The following is a 12319-nucleotide window of genomic DNA, read 5'->3' on the forward strand; positions in this document are numbered from 1 at the left end:
CTCTTCCTCCAGAAGTCGTGTTGCCATGGTCTGGTGATGGAGGAGGCCAAGGACCTGCATGTCCTTGGCAGAGTGGGAGGGGGAGTTAAAGTGTTCAGCCCCAGGGTGGTTGGGTTGGTTGTTGCGGGTGTCCCAGAGGTGTTCTCTGAAACGTTCCGCAAGTAGGCGGCCTGTCTCCCCAATGTAGAGGAGGCCACATCGGGTGCAGCGGATGCAGTAAATGATGTGTGTGGAGGTGCAGGTGAATTTGTGCCAGATATGGAAGGATCGATTGGGGCCTTGGAGGGAAGTGAGGGAGGAGGTGTGGGCGCAAGTTTTGCATTTCTTGCGGTTGCAGGGGATGGTGCCGAGAGTGGAGGTTGGGTTGGTGGGAGGTGTGGACCTGACGAGGGAGTCGCGGAGGGAGTGGCCTTTCCGGAACGCTGATAAGGGAAGGGAGGGAAATATATCTTTGGTGGTGGGCTCTGAGGATGAAAAATCGGTCCTCTGCAGAGGTCTCACCTTCATCCCCCTATGCTCCCGGATTAACGAATTCAACACACGGCGAGACATCAAACAATTCTTCTGCTGCCTTCGCCTCTGCGCCTACTTCTTCAATCAGGATTCTCGCCCACCCTCTGACGACCCCTTCTCCCACCTCCAACACACCCCATCCACCTGGACACCCCATGCTGGCCTCTTGCCTGCCCTCAATCTCTTCATAGCCAACTGCCGCCGCGACATTAACCACCTCAACCTGTCCACCCCCCTCACCCACTCCAACCTCTCACCCTGACAACGCGCAGCCGTCCACTCCCTCCGCTCCAACCCCAACCTCACTATCAAGCTGGCAGACAAGGGAGGTGCAATGGTAGTTTGGTGGACTGTTCTTTACATTGCTGAGGCTAAACGCCAGCTCGCAGACACCTCCTCCTACTGCCCCCTTGACCATGACCCCACCTCCCACCACTAAACCATCATCTCCCAGACCATCCATAACCTCATCACCTCAGGGCATCTCCCATCCACCGCCTCCAACCTCATAGTTCCACAACCCCGCACCGCCCGTTTCTACCTCCTGCCCAAAATCCACAAACCTGACTGCCTCGGCCGACCCATTGTCTCAGCCTGCTCCTGCCCCACCGAACTCATCTCTGCACACCTCAACACGGTCCTGTCCTCCTTAGTCCAAGAGCTCCCCACCTACGTTCGGGACACCACCCACACCCTCCACCTCCTCCATGATTTTCGCTTACCTGGCCCACAACGCCTTATCTTCACCATGGACATCCAGTCCCTATACACTTCACGAAGACCTCAAAGCCCTCCGCTTCTTCCTTTCCCGCCAACCCAAACAGTACCCTTCCACTGACACCCTCCTTCGACTGACTGAACTGGTCCTCACTCTGAACAACTTCTCTTTCCAATCCTCCTGCTTCCTCTAAACCAAAGAAGTAGCCATGGGCACCCGCGTGGGCCCCAGCTATCCTGCCTCTTCATTGGATATGTGGAAAAGTCCATCTTCCGCAGCTGCATTGGCAGTACCCCCACCTTTTCCTCCACTACATCGATGACTGTATGGGTGCTACCTCGTGCTCCCACGAAGAGGTTGAACACTTCATCCACTTTACTAACACCTTCCACCCTGACCTCAAATTTCCCTGGACCGTCTCAGACTCCTCCCTCCCCTTGCTAGACCTCTCCATTTCTGTCTCGGGCGACCGACTCAACACGGACATTTACTATAAACCGACCGACTCCCACAGCTACCTAGATTACACCTCCTCCCACTCTGCCCCCTGTAAAAACGCCATCCGATATTCCCAATTCCTTCGCCTCTGCCACATCTGCTCCCAGGAGGACCAATTCCAATACCGTACAGCCCAGATGGCCTCCTTCTTCAAAGACTGCAATTTCCCCTCAGACGTGGTTGACGGTGCTCTCCACCGCATCTCCTCCACTTCCCGCTCCTCCACTCTTGAACCCCACCCCTCTAATCTTCACCAGGACAGAACCCCACTGGTCCTCACCTACCACCCCACCAATATCCATATACATCGTATCATCCTTCGTCATTTCTGCCACCTCCAAGCAGACCCCACCACCAAGGATATATTTCCCTCCCCTCCTCTATCAGTGTTCCAGAAAGACCACTCCCTCCGCGACTCCCTCATTGGGTCCACCAACCCAACCTCCACTCCCGGCACCTTCCCCTGCAACCGCAAGAAATGCAAAACTTGCACCCACACCTCCCCCCTCCCTTCCCTCCAAGATCCCAAGCGATCCTTCCATACCCGTCATAAATTCACCTGCACCTCCACACTCATCATTTACTGCATCCGTTGCACCCGATGTGGCCTCCTCTATATTGGGGAGACAGGCCGACTACTTGTGGAACGTTTTGGAGAACACCTCTGGGACACCCGCACCAACCAACCCAACCGCCCTGTGGCTGAACACTTTAACTCCCCTTCCCACTCCGCCAAGGACATGCAGGTCCTTAGCCTCCTCCATCGCCAGACCATGGCAACACTACACCTGGAGGAAGAGCGTCTCATCTTCCACCTAGGAACCCTCCCACCACAAGGAATGAATGCAGATTTCTCCAGTTACCTCATTTCCCCTCCCCCCAACTTATCTCAGTCCCCACTCTCAGATTCAGCCCTGCCTTCTTGACCTGCTATCTTCTTCCTGACATCTCCACCCCCCCCACCACCCCCACATCCATCCCCCGGCCTATCACCCTCACCTTGGTCTCTTTCCACCTATCGTATTCCCAACACCCCTCCCCAAGTCCCTCCTCTCTACCTTTTATCTTAGCCTGCTTGACACACCCTCCTCATTCCTGAAGAAGGGCTTGTGCCCGAAACTTCGATTCTCCTGCTCCTTGGATGCTGCCTGACCTGCTGCGCTTTTCCAGTAACACATTTTTCAGCTCTGATCTCCGGCATCTGCAGTCCTCACTTTCTCCATGTAAAAACCTTGCATTGATTTTTTTTTTCTGCAGATGTTTTTGGCATTTCCTGTTTATCTGAACTTTTACAAACTTGCCTTCCTATTATCAAAGAACCTTGTATCATGCATAATGTTTCTAGGATCATCAGTTAATGGGAGCTTTATGGTCAGAGAAAAGCAGATGAAGTAGAAGTTTGGTGTGAGGCAGTATCACCTATTGATCAATCTGTGCACGCTGCTAAATTTGTACAATATACTTTTATGCAGCTGCCAGAAGCATTAGGTCCCTTGACGCCAATTGAAGGACTCCATCAACATAAATGCATTTCTTCATTAAACCTAATTTTCCAACTGCTGTCATCTTTGTTCAAAGTCATTGGCCCAATTAGGAATTAATTTAACTTAATGTTTGAGACTTTACAGGCACTTCAGTTGTTCTGGCAGTAACTACAGCAGCACTCCTCTTGCCTATAATAATGAACATAGGAACAAATGTAGGCCATTCGGCCCTGCGATACTGTTCTACCATTCAATAAGATCAAGGCTGAACTGATTTGAACCTTGCCTCGACATTCTTGTATTTCCCCTAGTAATTGCCACCCCTTTGGTAACCAAGAATCTATCCACCTCTGCCTTAAAGACACTTACAAATTCTGCTTCCACTGACTCCAAAGATTGTTGGGGCAGATTTCTTTGGAGAAGAAAAAACCTAGAGGAAAGTTGATTCAATTAGCGATTCAGGTCTGAAAGGCACTGTGATGGAGGCAAGCTCAATTGAAACATTTTACAGGAGGCTTAATGGTTATTTAATTTTCTTTGTTCATTCATGGGATGAAGGCATCGTTGCCTAGGCCAGCATTTGTTGTCTTTCCTAGAAGGCAGATAAGAGTCAACCACATTGCTGTGGGTCTGGAGTCACATGTAGTCCAGACAAGGTAAAAATGTCAGTTCCTTCTCTAAAGGACATTAGTGAACCAGATTGTTTTTTTTCCCCAAAAATTGACAATGGATTTACAGTCTTCATTAGATGATGGTAAATCTAATTCTAGATTTTATTGGATTCATATTTTAGCATCTGCCTTGGCATGATTTGAACCCAAGTCCTTGGAACATTACTTGGGTATCTGGATTAATAGTTCAGTAATAATAGCACTGGGCCATTAATATGAGTGTTATGGAGAAAAAGCAGCAGATTAGTACCAAGTTAAAATACTCAGGGAGCTGGAGCAGACACAGTGGGTCGAATTCTCTTCTGTACAGCAATAATTTTGTGATTCTGTTTGCCTGTCATCACATTGGGCCCCAGCATGATGCCATTGGTGTTTGGATCTGACAATATTGAAGTTTGGAGCCAATGTCATTCCATGCAATTTTAGCACCCCAACCTCGCGCACACCACCCCTTCCAAACTCCCCAACCCTCAGTTCCATAGCTGTTTCTGCATTGCAAAATCCCATAGTGTAAACTAGCACAATATTAATGTTACAGATGATAGTCTGCAATCAGTTGTTATCTAGGATAATAGTTGAAAGTGTGATGCTGGAAAAGCACAGCAGGTCAGGCAGCATCCGAGGAGCAGGAGAATCGACGTTTCGAGGGCTTATGCCTGAAACGTCGATTCTCCTGCTCCTCGGATGCTGCCTGACCTGCTGTGCTTTTCCAGCGCCACAGTCTTGACTCTGATCTTCAGCATCTGAAGTCCTTACTTTCTACCTGTCCAAGATGATAGCCCACGTCCGATGTTTGCACTGTTCGGACCACCTTGTTGTCACTGCCAATTTAAATTATGAAAGGGACTAATCGCTGGGCAGTTGAAATTATCTGTAGCAGATGATGGACCATTTTAACATACTATTGAGATCCTGAGATTTTCACGGGACCCTGATTACCATTTTAGGAGTGAACTGGAGCATGTCTATGCATGCTTCATGCAGTTAACAATTGATGAGTAAATGAAAACCTGCAACAAGGTAAATCTGAAATTACTTTTTTGGAACCAGAAAAAACATAGGAACTTACTTCTGTGATCCCTCTCTTCCCCTCCCCAAAAATAATCTAGGTTGCTGCCAGACCAGATCTCCCCATCCCTACAATCACAAAATCACTGCCTCCAACTCAGGAGATTATTTACCTCCATCAGAGAGGGCAGGATGAACAACAGTTTAATGTTGCATGTCTCATCCCAATGCCAGCACATCCAATAGAGTAGCACTCCCTCGGTATTGTACATAGGTGCGAGTAGTGACTCTTTGTGGACGGCAGGTGAAGGAAGATTGGGAAAATCCCCTGCTCAGATTATTTAGGGAGATCTTGGATTTGCATTTTACCTGAGAAAGCACACCTGAAACAATGCAGCAATAAAACAGCAGCTGAGGTTATGAGGCCAAGACCTGGTTCAGTACTTGAACCTCCAATAATTTAACTCAGAGATGTACCATATCATTAAACTGAGCTAATACCCCTTGGAAACTTCATGCTGCAAGCTGGAATTTGAGTCATCAGATTTGCCATTATACGAAGTAAAGAAATTAATAATGTCAAAGAAAATCAAAACTAATTAAATAAAAAGCTACAATTTCCTTCATAGCAGAATTATCTCCACCATTGCAGTGTTTTTTTCTTGTATGTTTCAAGGGTGAGTGAATATTTTTCATCGCGTGTTTTACTCTTTCTCTGTTTTGTTCTGAGGAAATGGGCTCCGGTAAGAAGCGATTGATGTCTTTTATAATTTAAAGTCCTGTTAAAACAGCATGGTGAATTGTAACCCACTTGCTGAGCAGAAAACCAGACAGCCAGCAATTAAAATCTGCCAAGTCACTGCCACACCCTGACAGCCGGAGATGCCCATCAGTCCTTACTGACATCCTGCGTGTAGCAACTGGTGATGACATCCGCTTATAGCCAGTGGGATTTTTCTAGCGTGTGTGCATGATATAATCTCACCCATTGCATTTCCTACCAAGTGGCCTCAACGGTAGAAATAACAGAACATTTCTCATCAGGCCCAACCCAGTGCCGTCAAGTTTACGACAGGCCCCAAAAATGTGTGTTTAAAATTTGCTTTACTTTTCTTGTTGGAGCCCATAAAAATGTCAGCTTGTTCCTGTCCAGTCCCAACTGCAGTGTGCCCCCATGGACCAGCAACCAAACACAGTATTTACATTGCCATCAAATCACGTGCATTTCTGCCGGGAATTGTATGAGAAGTCCACCAATGGTATTGAAATGTGAGTAAAATACCCCAAGCCTCTCTTTAACAGAAGCAAATATAAGATGTGTTATCACTGGTGTCCTGACAAATATTTAACCCTCAACTGACATCAGATGTGCTGGTTAATGGCACATTCTTGTATATAGGAGCTTACTGTACACAGTTTGCCAACTTTACAGAAAGCACTTTTTAGATTAGATTCCCTACAGAGAAACAGGCTCTTCAGCCCAACGAGTAACCCACCCAAACCCATTTCCCTCTGACGAATGCACTTAGCACTAGGTGCATGGCTAATTCACCTGACCTGCACATCTTTGGACTGTGGGAGGAAACTGGAGTACCCGGAGGAAGCCCACACAGACACAGGGAGAACGTGCAAACTCCACACAGACAGTCGCCTGAGGCTGGAATTGAACCTGGGACCCTGGTGCTGTGAGGCAGCAGTGCTAGCCACCGAGCCACCGTGCCACCCCTTAAGGAGCTGAGCTTCAATTCAGCATTCAAACAGTTTGACATGTCAGGAACCATTTAAATACAAGTCCTTTTGTTCCTTCAGGTTACTTTGGAACATAACAACAAAGTAGATATGCAGTGAAAACTGACCCATGATTAAAATTCGGAGCTACCTTTCTATTTTAATGATGGAAAAGAAAGAAAACAAATGCACAACTTCAACAGAAGAGACATAGGCCTCAATATTAAGAGGAGGGTGGAGAGAGTGTGGAGACACTCATAACAAACAATGAATCCAGCAAGGTCAGCACCACAGAGACCTGTTGACATGATTCCCAAACCAGAGGCTGACAATATTTGAAACATCAATTCACCCTCTGCCTGCCTATTGTCCATGGCCTGGTTTAGATCTGTCTTGCTAGAGTCCCACTGTCTGGGTGTGTGGGATAAGTGTTAAAATCAGGGCCTTAATGTCATGACAGATAATGAGCAAAGGCAGGGTTACTGATGCATGAAAAATATGAGCTAATCATAAGCGAGGGTGTACCATTTATTCAGCCTTTCCAAGTCAGGCTTGGAGAGACATATCTGTTCCAAGCACACTTCTAGATAAAAGCAGAGTGCTCAGTCGTACTTAATTATATGGAGGCTGCCTTTCTCAGCTATGGGTACTAATGAATAGGTCAGCATTCTGCTTACAAACGGTCAGACTCAAGTAGCTGCAGTGAATTGGTAGAAGCTGATTCACATGCTCCAGAGCTGTTTAATGTGTAGCTGGCTTGTGATGTGACAGGAATTCCAAGTCTGAAACTGAGGAGAGATTTGACCTCAATTCAGCTGGTTGCACATTACCAGCCCTGGTTGCTACACTAAACCGCTTGACTGCCTCCAACCAGGGAGGGACCGGGGAAAATGGGTTTGTCAGAATGTGCAACCTTATATCAAAGGAATTTGAGAGGGGGTGAGACTTGTCTGTGCTCAGCTTAAAGCGTGTAAAACAACATACAAAGACCACAAGTGTCAACTATGGCCCGTTCTATATTATCTGTTAGAAAGGAGACACCAAGGATGAAAACTGCTGATTCTATCTAAACTTAGATTTTTAAAAAATATGTACCTTTCATTTTCTGCAGCTGTTTGTGTGCTATTCTAAAATGAAATTTTAGTTATCTGAACATGATCAATTGCTCCTATTGTTACAATTATGAAACAGTTATATCCTGGGTTTCTATCTTTAATTTGAGGTAAAATGAAAAATTTCATTTGAACTATTCCGAAGTCTAGAGTGTGGTGCTGGAAAAGCACAGGAGGTCAGGCAGCATCCGAGGAGCAGGAGAATTGATATTTCGGGCATAAGCCCTTCGTTAGGAATGATATTGATGCTGCCTGACCTGCTGTGCTTTTCCAGCACCACACTCTCGACTCTGATCTTCACCATCTGCAGTCCTCATTTTCTCCTATTCTTGAAGTTTGTCTGACAACAGGATTGGGTGTTAAAGATTGAAGGAAATCATGCAAAGTGTTCACACTGAGAGAGAATGGCAGCAGCAATTATGTTTACATCATTGCTAGTCTTGAAAGTTCCAAGCTGGTGTTGAGGATATTAGGTTGTGCTTTAAAATGTACATTTAATTCCAAGGTTGTATAGAGAGCTTATCATCATTTTTACCTGGATACAAAGCCCATGAGATTCATCTCACCATACATATGGGCATTGAGAGGGTAAAAATCTAAAATAGCTTTGAAAACTCAGAGAGAAGGTTAGTCTGCCAAAGTTTGGGTGTGGAAGAGCTGCTAGAAAAAAATACAAAAACATGCAGGGTTCCAGGGAAAGACAGTGGGACCAGTTGGATCATTCTCTCAAAGAATGAGCTGTATTGTCCTCTTCTTTGATAGAACATAGAACATAGAAAAGTACAGCACAGAAAAGACCTTTTGGCCCACAATGTTGTGCCGAGATTTAATCCTAATATAAAATATTGTAACTTAACCTATGCACCCCTCAACGCACTGCTATCCAGGTACATATCCAGCAGTCGCTTAAATGTCCCCAATGACTCTCCTTCCACCACCTCAACTGGCAATGCATTCCACGCATACACAACTCTCTGCATAAAGACCCTACCTCTGATGTCTCCTTTATACCTTCCTCCTAATATCTTCGAACTATGACTTCTCGTACCAGTCAATCCTGCCCTGGGAAAAAGTCTCTGGCTATTGACTCTATCTATTCCTCTCATTATTTTGTACACCTCGATCAGATGTGAGATTCCATGAAAATTGCCCTTCCCTGACAGTTTTGATTTGAACATTGCAAACAATTTTCCACCAGTAACATGGGTGGAATTCTACCAGTCTTACGGAGCGGGCTTTGGAAATGGGGGGTGGGTGGGGGGCAGAGCAGCAAGGGGAAGTGTACACATTGGTTTGATTCCATGATGTATCCCTGCCTTCCAGAAACCTTTCCTGGAGGCAATTTTCTTCCCACAGTAGCAGTCTGCCTGGTAACACTGGGATTGCAATCAAAGAACTTCCCATGACAACATTTCCTATGTTTGGGTAAAGTTGGAATCTTGCGTGCCGATGAGAAGAAGTGGCCTCACAGTAGGAGACTGGAGCCATGTTCTTTCTGAGGTTGTTGAAGACCTCACCAGCAGAAAATTGTAAGGCTACTGTCTGCTCACATCACAACACACTGCATCCACCTGGATACCCCGCGCTGGCCTATTACCTGCCCTCGACCTCTTCATTTCCAACTGCCACCAGCACATTAACCGCCTCAACCTGTCTATCCCCCTCCCCCACTCCAACCTCTCACCCTCACAACGCACAGCCCTCCAATCCCTCTGCTCCAATCCCAACCTCATCATCAAGCCAGCGGATAAAGGGGGTGCAGTGGTAGTCTGGCGCACTGACCTCTACACCGCTGAAACCAAATGCCAACTCGAGGACAGCTCTTCCTACTGCCCCCTCGACCATGACCTCAACCCCATCACCAAACCATCATCTCCCAGACCATACAGAACCTCATCACCTCAGGAGATCTCCCACCCACAGCTTCCAACATCATAGTCCGGGAACCCCGCACTGCCCGGTTCTACCTCCTTCCCAAGATCCACAAGCCTGACCACCCTGGCTGACCCATTGTCTCAGCATGCTCCTGCCCCACTGAACCCATCTCTACCTACCTCGACACTGTCCTATCCCCCCTAGTCCAGGAACTCCCCACATATGTTCGAGACACCACCCATGCCCTCTACCTCCTCCAAGACTTCCGTTTCCCCGGCTCCCAACGCCTCATCTTCACCATGGATATCCAATCCCTCGACACCTCCATCCGCCATGACCAGGGCCTCCAAGCCCTCTGTTTTTTCCTCTCCAGACGTCCCCAACAGTACCCTTCCACCGACACTCTCATTCGTTTGGCTGAACTGGTCCTCACCCTTAACAATTTCTCCTTCGAATCCTCCCACTTCCTCCAGACCAAAAGAGTAGCCATGGGCACACGTATGGGCCCCAGCTATGCCTGTCTCTTTGTTGGCTACATAGAACAGATTATCTTCTGTAATTACACCGGCACCACTCCCCGCTTCTTCCTCCGCTACATTGATGACTGCATTAGCGCCACCTCGTGCTCCCGCGAGGAGGTTGAGCAATTCATCAACTTCACCAACACATTCCACTCTGACCTTAAATTTACCTGGACCATCTCTGACACCTCCCTTCCCTTCCTTTACCTCTCCATCTCCGTTAATGACAACCGACTTGACACTGACATTTTTTACAAACCCACCGACTCCCACAGCTACCTGGATTACACCTCTTCCCACCCTACCTCCTGCAAAAATGCCATCCCGTATTCCCAATTCCTCCGCCTCCGCCGTATCTGCTCCCAGGAGGACCAGTTCCACCATAGAACACTCCAGATGGCCTCCTTCTTTAGAGACCGCAATTTCCCTTCCCACGTGGTTAAAGATGCCCTCCATCGCATCTCATCCACATCCCGCACCTCCGTCCTCAGACCCCACCCCTCCAACTGTAACAAGGACAGAACGCCCCTGGTGCTCACCTTCCACCCTACAACCCTTCACGTAAACCAAGTCATCCGCCGACGTTTCGGCCACCTCCAAAAAGACCCCACCACCAGGGTTATATATCCCTCCCCACCCCTTTCCGCCTTCCGCAAAGACCATTCCTCCGTGACTACCTGGTCAGGTCCACGCCCCCCCTACAACCCACTCTCCCATCCTGGTATTTTCCCCTGCCACTGCAGGAACTGTAAAACCTGTGGGCACACCTCCTCCCTCACCTCTATCCAAGGCCCTAAAGGAGCCTTCCACATTCATCAAAGTTTTACCTGCACATCCACTAATATCATTTATTGTATCCGTTGCTCCTGATGCGGTCTCCTCTACATTGGGGAGACTGGGCGCCTCCCAGCAGAGCGCTTTAGAGAACATCTCCGGGACACCCGCACCAATCAACAACACCACCCCGTGGCCCAACATTTCAATTCCCTCTCCCACTCTGCCAAGGACATGGAGGTCCTGGGCATCCTTCACCGCCGCTCCCTCACCATCAGACGCCTGGAGGAAGGATGCCTCATCTTCCGCCTCGGAACACTTCAACCCCAGGGCATCAATGTGGACTTCAACAGTTTCCTCATTTCCCCTTCCCCCACCTCACCCTAGTTCCAAACTTCCAGCTCAGCACTGTCCCCATGACTTGTCCAGACTTGTCCTACCCGCCTATCTCCTTTTCCACCTATCCACTCCACCCTCTCCTCCCTGACCTATCACCTTCATCCCCCCCACCCCACTCACCCATTGTACTCTATGCTACTTTCTCCCCACCTCCACCCTCCTCTAGCTTATCTCTCCACGCTTCAGGCTCACTGCCTTTATTCCTGATGAAGGGCTTTTGCCTGAAACATCGATTTCGCTGCACTTTGGATGCTGCCTGAACTGCTGTGCTCTTCCAGCACCACTGATCCAGAATCGTATCACAGTTTGCTATTTGAGTGAGGAAATCATGGAGATTGCAATGCCTGTCTTCTGACTTATCAGTCTGGCTCTCAGTAGTGCTGCCATATTGAGTGGCCTTGATCTCTTGCCCTCCTACTTGGGGAACCCATCCAATGACATTTATTTACCTGCAATCATGGAGTTTGCTTTTTGTTTGGTGAATCTCTGATTCATTCATGGCTGATACCCAGAAATGGTCCCAACACCCTAAAACCTTACTATGTGGCAATTGTAGGCACTGGTGAATATGCTCAGCTTAGAATATTTGATGGGTGGCCTTCCTTATCGTATAATTTGCTGCCTTCACAATTTCCTTTCAAGTTAGATTGATCTCTGCTTTCACTGGTGGTTAGACTTTCCCAACCGAGTGGGTAATCTTCCCTTGTTGAGACTTCTGATTGAGTCATGTTTATTTCTGATTTGGCCATTACTCAAGCTCCTTCAATTTGGAGCAGATAACAACCACAATAAAGTCTCCCTGGCTCAGATACCTACCCTGTCAACAGGAGTTATTCATTTGCTGCTATCCTGTTGTCTGCATTGGTAGTTTCGAAATGTTTAGGACCCCAATACATCGAAGATACAATCAAAGAGGAAAGAGTGACCATTTCATCCCTGCAGTCTATTCCTCCAATCAACTATATCAGGTCTAATTTGTACCCCTCCTCCATTTACCTGTCTTTGCTTTATATCACTT

Source organism: Hemiscyllium ocellatum, chromosome 2 (assembly GCF_020745735.1).
Source record: "Hemiscyllium ocellatum isolate sHemOce1 chromosome 2, sHemOce1.pat.X.cur, whole genome shotgun sequence".
NCBI lineage: Eukaryota > Metazoa > Chordata > Chondrichthyes > Orectolobiformes > Hemiscylliidae > Hemiscyllium > Hemiscyllium ocellatum.